The following is an 11,143-nucleotide window of genomic DNA, read 5'->3' as shown; positions in this document are numbered from 1 at the left end:
AATCATGCTGGGAGCATACCGGACAAACAGAGCCTCTGTTTCCCCAATCTGAGCCAAATTTGGCGACCTAAATATTCAAAGCCCCGACTACATCGAGAGACTTTGAATCAGTTAATGCCTAAGTAACCACCGGCATCAAAATAGGCTGATTTCTGCGAAACCCAGAAACCACTTTTAGCAGAACTATTATCAGAGTTCTCAATTCCTCTCTATCCACATGGAAGATCAAACAGGGCTCTTGTGAGAGACAAAGCCGCCACTTCCGACACCCGCCTTGCGGACGCCAAAGCCAATAGCATGAGCACTTTCCAATAGAGAAATTTTAACACAACCTTTCACAAAAGGTTCCAATCAGGGCGACACAAGAAATTGCAACACCACGTCAAGGTCCCACAGTGCCAACAGGTACAAATGGAGGTAGGATGTGCAGTATTCCTTTCACGAAGGTTCGAACTTCCGTAAAGGTTGCCAATTCTTTCTTGAAAGAAAATTTATAAGTCCAAAACCACACATAATGGAGCCTAACTTTAGGCCTGCACCCACACCTGCTTGCAAAAAAAATGGAGAAGAATGACCCAGCTGGAAGACTTCCGCAATAGCCCTCTTGGATTCCCACCAAGACACATTTTCTCCAAGCACGGTGGTAAGGCTTTGCCGTTACTTCTGGTCTATCCTGAAGAAGTGTGGAAATAACTTTACTGGGAATACCCTTTCTGGATAGGATATGGCGTTCAACCGCCACGCCGTCAAACGCAGCCGCGGTAGGTCGTGATACACACCCGGATCTTGCTGTAACAGATCCTCACGTAGAGGAAGAGGCCAGGGATCTTCTATGAATAACCCTTGAAGAACAGCATACCATGCCCTCCTTGGTTAGACTGGAACAATGAGGATCGCCTGAACCTTTGTTCTTCTTACGTTTATCACCTTCCGAAGAGTGAAAGCGGAGGGGACACATAGACCAACTGAAAACACCCAAAGTGTCCCGAGGACACCCACTGCTATAGCTTGAGTGTCCCCTGACCCGGAACAATATCCCCGAGATCTCTCGCTGAGGCGAGACGCCAACATGTCCACTTGAGGCACTCCTCAAAGACTTGACACTTCAGTAAAAACTTCTCGATGACGACTGTATTTCTCCCCGGATGGAGATCGCGTCTGCAGAGGAATCTATTTCTCCATCGTTCACATCCGTAACGAAGACTGCTACTATAGCGTTTACCAGTCTTTCTACCCAGCGGCAAACTTTTTCGGCTTCCGCCATTGCCGCATTGCTCCTTGTTCCGCCTTACTTACACCACTGCTGTCAAGCCGTCCGACAGAATTAACACAGGCAGATCTCTAATCACATGTTCATTAAAAATAGCTCTTAATTTAAGAAAGCTTATTGCAGCCAAGCTTCCCAGCTTGACCTTTTCCTCTGGAAATACTTCCCTTGCAAGAACTGCTCCCCAGTCTCGGAAATCTGCATGCCTGGACACCAGGATCTCATCCTGGATTCCAAACCTTCGTCCCTCTAGGTGGTGAGAACTGAGCCGACACCACAGGAGCGATATCCTGGCCATTAGGATTATATTGCTGTGCATGTGAGACCCGGACCACATATCCAAGTGGCCCCGTGAAAACCACTCTGGCACTTGACCAGCTCACCGAAAAAAAAAAACCCTCTTAGGCATCACCCATCTTCTTCATCAACAGAACATATTGGTGGATTGTCACTGCAAATCTGATCCAACTCCGGATCCTCAGACCTCTTTCCACAGGAACACACAGAACTTCAACCGTTCCGTATCTACTCTGATACCCACCGCCGACGTCTGCGTCATTGGGAATAACAGCCTTCCCCTGTGTTGAAGAACATTCAGAGGGAAAATAACGATTTGCACCACTTGTGTATTGACCTTGCCTTAATCAGGAGAGTGTCCCAGTATAGAATAACAATGGCTCTTACTATTAAAAGAATACCATCCTACTGCCATCACTCCGGTGAAACGGCAAAGACAATCATGGATATCCACCCAGGTAAGCTGAATGCGGAGAACAACGCATTTAAACCCTTCAGTTTTGTTATTTTTAAACAGGGACAGCAGGACAATGCCCTGAACCTGACGCAACTCTGGTATGGCGTCGCATACTACCTCCCCCTCCAGAGGGGACACAGCAAGATCTATTTGAAAAATCAGTGAAGTCATTTGGATTCTATAATTAACTCACAGGTCCTAGTCCATTCCCGGACCGACTGAAAGGCAGTAGACGAGTTTCCACCGGAGCGGACTCCAGCCCGATAGACCCAGCTACATGTGGCGGATGTGGTAGAAACAGAAGACGACATCCGCTTCTGCGAACCTAACAAGGCTGCAGAAATCTTACCTTTTCACCTTCCACTATCTGCACAGAAAAGGAAAAAAGAACGGCCTCGAACCGGTTAAAATTACTGCATCCCACAAAAGAATGTGTCATCAACCATTGTGAAGGAGTCTAACTCACGAAGTTAGATTTACCAGAAGTATCCGCCGAGATTGACTGAACCGAGGCATCCCCAAACAGCGGTACACCGTCCCAGGAAGAAACTCCAGTATCTCACGGAGTCAGCCTCAGCATTCCCCCGGCCACACCTCCTGTATATGCACGGCAGCCTGCCGCAATGTTACAGAGAAGAACCAACGTAAGAAACATCCTCTCTCTTTTTAGGGTAATTCTATCGGATGCCTTTCCGAATATAAAACACTTCCCCATGTGCACGTAATGTAAATATGCCCAAAGCATAGAAATAAAATATCACTTAGCTTCCTGTGAACGATCCATTGTGACAGGGCTCCGCGTCGACCAGGAGTGGACTTTCACAGTATTCTATCCGCAGCGGGAAAATAATAAATATTCTGACTCCTTGAGAGGATCTGAGACCAACTCGACACGGCCGACCTAGAGCTTTATCAACAGAGCGACCAGCACATGAGAAGGAATACTTTTACTTCAGCATTCATTATAAATCATAAAATGACTATAGATAATAAGATTTTAAACCTACCGGTAAATCTTTTTCTCCTAGTCCGTAGAGGATGCTGGGGACTCCGTAAGGACCATGGGGGATAGACGGGCTCCGCAGGAGACATGGGCACTATAAAGAAACTTTAGAATGGGTGTGCACTGGCTCCTCCCTCTATGCCCCTCCTCCAGACCTCAGTTAGAGAAACTGTGCCCAGAGGAGACGGACAGTATGAGGAAAGGATTTTGTTAATCCAAGGGCAAGATTCACATCAACCCACACCATCCACACCGTATAACCTGGAATATACGCACCAGTCAACAGTATGAAACAGAACAGCATCAGTCAAAGACTGAACAAAACTGTAACATAACCCTTATGCAAGCAATAACTATATACAAGTCTTGCAGAATGTCGTCCGCACTGGGACGGGCGCCCAGCATCCACTACGGACTAGGAGAAAAAGATTTACCGGTACATTTAAAATCTTATTTTCTCTTACGTCCTAGAGGATGCTGGGGACTCCGTAAGGACCATGGGGATTATACCAAAGCTCCAGACCGGGCGGGAGAGTGCGGACGACTCTGCAGCACCGACTGAGCAAACGCAAGGTCCTCATCAGCCAGGGTATCAAACTTATAGAACTTTGCAAAAAAGTGTTTGAACCTGACCAGGTAGCTGCTCGGCAAAGCTGTAAAGCCGAGGCGCCTCGGCCAGCCGCCCAAGAAGAGGCCACCTTCCTAGTGGAATGGGCCTTTACCGAATTTGTTAACGGCAATCCTGCTGTAGAATGAGCCTGCTGAATTGTTACAGATCCAGCGCGCAATAGTCTGCTTCGAAGCAGGAGCGCCAACTTTGTTGGCTGCATACAGGACAAACAGTACCTCTGTTTTCCTAACTCGAGCCATCCTGGCTACATATATTTTTAAGGCCCTGACTATATCCAGGGACTTGGAATCCTCCAAGTCACTCGTAGCCACAGGCACCACAATAGGTTGGTTCACATGAAATGAAGAAACCACCTTAGGCAAAAATTGAGGACGAGTCCTCAACTCCGCTCTATCCACATGGAAGGTCAAATAGGGGCTCTTGTGAGACAAGGCCGCCAATTCGGACACCCGCCTTGCAGATGCCAAGGCCAACAACATAACCACTTGCCAAGTGAGATACTTTAATTCCACGGTTTGAAGAGGCTCAAACCAGTGAGACTTAAGGAACTGTAACACCACGTTAAGGTCCCATGGTGCCACTGGGGGCACAAAAGGAGGCTGGATATGCAGCACTCCCTTCACAAAAGTCTGGACTTCTGGTAGAGAAGCCAATTCCTTCTGAAAGAAAATGGACAGGGACGAAATCTGTACCTTAATGGAACCCAATTTTAGGCCCAAATTTACTCCAGTCTGTAGGAAGTGGAGAAAACGTCCCAGATGGAATTCTTCCGAAGGAGCATTCTTGGTCTCACACCAAGACACATACTTCCTCCAGATACGGTGATAATGTTTCGCTGTCACCTCCTTCCTAGCCCTTATCAGAGTAGGAATGACCTCATCCGGAATGCCCTTTTCAGCTAGGATCCGGCGTTCAACCGCCATGCCGTCAAACGCAGCCGTGGTAAGTCCTGGAACAGACAGGGCCCCTGTTGCAACAGGTCCTCTCTGAGAGGAAGAGGCCATGGATCTTCTGTGAGCACTTCCTGCAGTGCCGGATACCAGGCCCTTCGAGGCCAATCTGGAACAATGAAAATTGCCTGAACTCCTTTTCGTCTTATGATTCTCAATATTTTTGAGATGAGAGGAAGAGGAGGGAACACATAGACCGACTGAAACACCCACGGAGTCACCAGGGCGTCCACTGCTACCGCCTGAGGGTCCCTTGACCTGGCACAATACCTCGGGAGCTTTTTGTTGAGGAGTGACGCCATCATGTCTATTTGATGCAGTCCCCACTGACTTGCAATTTCTGCAAAGACTTCTTGATGAAGTCCCCACTCTCCTGGATGGAGATCGTGTCTGCTGAGGAAGTCTGCTTCCCAGTTGTCCACTCCCGGAATGAAGACTGCTGTCAGAGCGCTTACATGATCTTCCGCCCAGCGAAGAATTCTGGTGGCTTCCGCCATTGCCACTCTGCTCCTTGTTCCGCCTTGGCGGTTTACATGAGCCACTGCCGTGACGTTGTCTGACTGAATCAGAACCGGTAGGCCGCAAAGAAAATTCTCCATTTGACGTAGGCCGTTATATATGGCCCTCAATTCCAGTACGTTGATGTGTAGACAAGCCTCCTGGCTTGACCACAGACCCTGGAAGTTTCTTCCCTGTGTGACTGCTCCCCATCCTCGGATGCTCGCGTCCGTGGTCACCAGAACCAAGTCCTGAATGCCAAACCTGCGACCCTCTAGAAGGTGAGCACTCTGTAGCCACCACAAGAGAGATACCCTGGCCCTGGGGACAGCCTGATCATCTGATGAATATGTAGATGTGACCCGGACCACTTGTCCAGAAGGTCCCACTGAAAGGTCCTCGCATGGAACCTGCCGAATGGAATGGCCTCGTAAGACGCCACCATCTTTCCCAGAACTTGAGTGCATTGATGGACCGACACCCTTTTTGGCTTTAACAGGTCCCTGACTACGTTCTGGAGTTCCTGGGCCTTTTCCATCGGGAGAAAAAAACTTTTTTAGTTACGTATCCAGAATCATGCCCAAGAAAGGCAAACGGTTCGTTGGAACCAACTGTGACTTTGGTAGATTGAGAATTCAGCCGTGCTGCTGCAACACCCTCAGGAAGAGTGATACGCTGTTCAGCAACTGTTCTCTCGATCTTGCTTTTATTATTAGATCGTCCAAGTACGAGATAATTGTGACTCCCTGCTTGCGCAGGAGCGCCATCATTTCTGCCATTACCTTGGTGAAAATCCTCGGGGCCGTGGAAAGCCCAAACGGCAACGTCTGAAATTGGTAATGACAATCCTGTACAGCAAATCTCAGGAACGCCTGTTGAGGAGGATATATGGGGACATGAAGGTATGCATCCTTTATGTCCAGTGACACCATATAATCCCCCCCCCGTCCAGGCTGGTGATGACCGCTCTGAGCGATTCCATCTTGAATTTGAACCTTTTCAAGTATAGGTTTAAGGATTTTAAATTCAGAATGGGTCTGACCGAACCGGCCGGTTTCGGGACCACAAACAGGGTTGAGTAGTACCCCGTCCCCTGTTGAAGCAGGGGAACTTTGACCACCACTTGTTGAAGACACAATTTTTGAATTGCATTTAAAACTACTTCCCTCTCCGGGGAAGAAACTGGTTGGGCCGATTTGAAAAACCGGCGAGGAGGCACCTCTTTGAATTCCAGCTTGTAACCCTGGGAAACAATGTCTATTGCCCAGGGATCCACCTGTGATTGAATCCAGACGTGGCTAAAAAGTCGAAGACGTGCCCCCACTGGGGAGGACTCCCTCAGCGGAGCCCCAGCGTCATGCGGTGGATTTTGTAGAAGACAGGGAGGACTTCTGCTCCTGGGAACTAGCTGTAGTTGGCAGCTTTTTCCCTCTGCCCTTACCTCCGGCAAGAAAGGAAGATCCCCGTACTCTCTTGGATTTATGCGACCGAAAGGACTGCATCTGATAATGAGGCGTTTTCTTAGGCTGTGAGGAAACATAAGGCAAAAAAGTTTATTTACCTGCAGTAGCTGTGGAAACCAGGTCCTTGAGACCTTCCCCAAATAAGTCCTCACCCTTGTAAGGCAAAACCTCCATATGCCTCTTCGAGTCGGCATCACCCGTCCATTGTCGGGTCCATAGGGCTCGCCTAGCAGAAATTACCATAGCGTTGGCTCTGGAACCCAGTAGGCCAACGTCTCTCTGAGCATCTCTCATATATAGGACAGCATCCTTAACATGACCCAGGGTCAATAAAATGGTTTCCTTATCCAGCGTATCAACATCAGCAAATAAGGTATCTGTCCAAGCTGCAACAGCTCTACAAACCCAAGCCGACGCTATCGCTGGTCTGAGTAACGTACCAGTATGTGTGTAAATTGACTTCAAGGTAGTTTCCTGCCTGCGATCAGCAGGATCCTTGAGTGTTGCGGTATCTTGAGACGGCAGCGCTACCTTCTTGGATAAGCGTGTCAACGCTTTGTCCACCCTTGGGGAGGATTCCCACCGTATCCTGTCCTTAGCGGGAAAGGATACGCCATAAGAATCCTTTTGGGAATCTGCAGTTTCTTGTCTGGAGTTTCCCAAGCCCTTTCAAACAACTCGTTTAGCTCATGTGAAGGAGGAAAAGTAACCTCAGGCTTCTTTTCTTTAAACATGTGGACCCTCGTGTCAGGTACAGAGGGGTCATCTGTTATATGTAACACGTCTTTTATTGCAATAATCATATAGTGAATACTTTTTGCCAACCTTGGCTGCAACTTCGCATCATCGTAGTCGACACTGGAGTCAGAATCCTTGTCGGTATCAGTGTCTACTACTTGGGATAGTGGGCGCTTTTGAGACCCAGACGGTCCCTGCGACATAGTGAAAGTCAGGGCTTGACTCCGCTTTGTCCAGCCTTTTGTGTAATAAATTCACATTTGCATTTAAAACATTCCACATATCCAACCAGTCAGATGTCGGCGTTGCAGACGGAGACACCACACTCATTTGCTCCACCTCCTCCCTAGAAGAGCCTTCTGCTTCAGACATGCCAACACACGCGTACCGACACCCCACACACTCAGGGAAATCTCTAATCTGGAGACAGTTCCCCAAGGCCCTTTGGAGAGACAGAGAGAGAGTATGCCAGCACACACCCAGCGCCAATGACCCTGGGAAAAAAATACCAGATATATAGAGCGCTTTTTATGATATATCAACTGCGCCAAATTATGTGCCCCCCCTTCTTAAAAACCCTCTGTCACCGTGTTCAGCAGGGGAGAGTCCGGGGAGCCAGCTTCTCAGCAGTGTGCTGTGGAGAAAATGGCGCTGGTTAGTGCTGAGGGATCAAGCTCTGCCCCCTCAGCGGCGGGCTTCGGTCCCGCTCGATTTCTTTAAAAACTGGCGGGGATTTTCTATATACAGCATTCAGAGCCTATATATAATGTCTGGCCAGTCCTAGAGGTTTAAAATTGCTGCCCAGGGCTCCCCCCCTGCACCCATCAGTGCCTGCCTTGTGTGTTGTGTGTGGGAGCAATGGCGCGCAGCGTTACCTCAGCGAAGATCTGAAGTCTTCTATCTTCTTATACTCACCCGGCTTCTATCTTCCGGCTCTGTGAGGACGGCGGCGCGGCTCCGGGACGAACGGTGAGGGGAGACCTGCGTTCCGACTCCCTCTGGAGCTAATGGTGTCCAGTAGCCTAAGAAGCAGAGCCTAGCATTTAAGTAGGTCTGCTTCTCACTCCTCAGTCCCACGATGCAGGGAGCCTGTTGCCAGCAGGGCTCCCTGAAAATAAAAAAACCCTTCAAAATTCTTACTTTCAGGGAAACTCCGGAGAGCTCCCTGTAGTGCACCCAGTCTCCTCTGGGCACAGTATCAAACTGAGGTCTGGAGGAGGGGCATAGAGGGAGGAGCCAGTGCACACCCATTCTAAAGTTTCTTTATAGTGCCCATGTCTCCTGCGGAGCCCGTCTATCCCCCATGGTCCTTACGGAGTCCCCAGCATCCTCTAGGACGTAAGAGAAAATGTAATACACAATTACACACATATCCTAAATTTATTATATAACATACATATAAGCGGATTGTCCGAAACAGTCGGGTCCCTAGTGACAATAATGTGTTTCGCATGTGTATGACCATGTACTGAATGCCCCAGTTGTGGATCTACCAGGAAACTTTATGGTCGACAGAAAACCCAGTATTCGTCGACAGCAGGGAGTAATAACCAGGCAAAATAATATTCTATTAACCCCGAGGGGTCCTTACGGGAAGTATACATATATAATTTTAAAGAACACTCCCCCACATATACTACCATGTCTGTGTTCGAGCTACAGGCCCATGGAACCGTACCATACATATAAATACACTGCTCAAAAAAATAAATGGAACACTTAAACAACACATCCTAGATCTGAATGAATGAAATATTCTTATTAAATACTTTGTTCTTTACATAGTTGAATGTGCTGACAACAAAATCACACAAAAATTATCAATGGAAATCAAATTTATTAACCCATGGAGGTCTGGATTTGGAGTCGCACTCAAAATTAAAGAGGAAAAACACACTACAGGCTGATCCAACTTTGAGGTAATGTCCTTAAAACAAGTCAAAATGAGGCTCAGTAGTGTGTGTGGCCTCCACGTGCCTGTATGACCTCCCTACAATGCCTGGGCATGCTCCTGATGAGGTGGCGGATGGTCTCCTGAGGGATCTCCTCCCAGACCTGGACTAAAGCATCCGCCAACTCCTGGACAGTCTGTGGTGCAACGTGGCATTGGTGGATGGAGCGAGAGATGATGTCCCAGATGTACTCAATTGGATTCAGGACTGGGGAATGGGCGGGCCAGTCCATAGCATCAATGCCTTCGTCTTGCAGGAACTGCTGACACACTCCAGCCACATGAGGTCTAGCATTGTCTTGCATTAGGAGGAACCCAGGGCCAACTGCACCAGCATATGGTCTCACAAGGGGTCTGAGGATCTCATCTCGGTACCTAATGGCAGTCAGGCTACTTCTGGCGAGCACATGGAGGGCTGTTCGGCCCCCCAAAGAAATGCCACCCCACACCATTACTGACCCACTGCCAAACCGGTTATGCTGGAGGATGCTGCAGGCAGCAGAACGTTGTCTGTCACATGTGCTCAGTGAGAACCTGCTTTCATCTGTGAAGAGCACAGGGCGCAAGTAGCGAATTTGCCAATCTTGGTGTTCTCTGGCAAATGCCAAACGTCCTGCACGGTGTTGGGCTGTAAGCACAACCTCCACCTGTGCACGTCGGGCCCTCATACCACCCTCATGGAGTCTGTTTCTGATCGTTTGAGTAGACACATGCACATTTGTGGCTTGCTGGAGGTCATTTTGCAGGGCTCTGGCAGTGCTCCTCCTTGCACAAAGGGGAAGGTAGCGGTCCTGCTGCTGGGTTGTTGGCCTCCTCCACGTCTCCTGATGTACTGGCCTGTCTCCTGGTAGCGCCTCCATGCTCTGAACACTACGCTGACAGACACAGCAAACCTTTTTGCCACAGCTCGCATTGATGTGCCATCCTGGATGAGCTGCACTACCTGAGCCACTTGTGTGGGTAGTAGACTCCGTCTCATGCTACCACTAGAGTGAAAGCACCGCCAGCTTTCAAAAGTGACCAAATCAGCAGCCAGAAAGCACAGGAGCTGAGAAGTGGTCTGTGGTCACCACCTGCAGAACAACTCCTTTATTGGGGGTGTCTTGCTAATTGCCTATAATTTCCACCTGTTGTCTATTCCATTTGCACAACAGCATGTGAAATTGATGGTCAATCAGTGTTGCTTCCTAAGTGGACAGTTTGATTTCACAGAAGTGTGATTGACTTACATTGTGTTGTTTAAGTGTTCCCTTTATTTTTTTGAGCAGTGTATATATACAGGTATAAGGCAGTTACAGCATGTTAATTTACACCCAGTAAAAACAGTTGGTGCCGACAGGGCACCCACACACTACTGTGTCTCCCAAACAGTGTTTACTTTTGACAAGCATACAACTACCGACCTGTCTGACACTGCATCTACTGAATCAAGTACCAACAGGCGTCGGCGATGCAGACAGTGATCCTCACAGGTGTTTGTGACAGAGCACTCACGCATGTCGACATATGTGGACTAAAAAAAAAACCTATAGTGGGTATATCTGACAGGGAACACACAGATATATGCACAACAATGATTACATGCCCATTATCTAAAAATAGTGCTATATCTTTCTCTATATAGCACTAAAACACTATGCCCACCTCTCGTTTGCACTGTATACATTGCTTTTGGCGGGGACATGGAGAAAATGGCGCTGAATCGTGTTGTGAGGGCTAAGCCCCGCCCCTTCTCGGCGCGCTTCAGCCCGCTATTAATATAGCTTATAATGCTGGCCGGGGTCCGTATACAGTGCCTACGCACTGTATACATGTTTTGCCACACTTAAATGAGGTACATATTTCTGCCCAGGGCGCCCCTCCCTGCGCCCTTGTAAAGCCGTTGGTG

The sequence above is a fragment of the Pseudophryne corroboree genome, chromosome 9, assembly GCF_028390025.1.
Source record: "Pseudophryne corroboree isolate aPseCor3 chromosome 9, aPseCor3.hap2, whole genome shotgun sequence".
NCBI lineage: Eukaryota > Metazoa > Chordata > Amphibia > Anura > Myobatrachidae > Pseudophryne > Pseudophryne corroboree.
Note: the sequence above shows the minus strand (reverse complement) of the source record.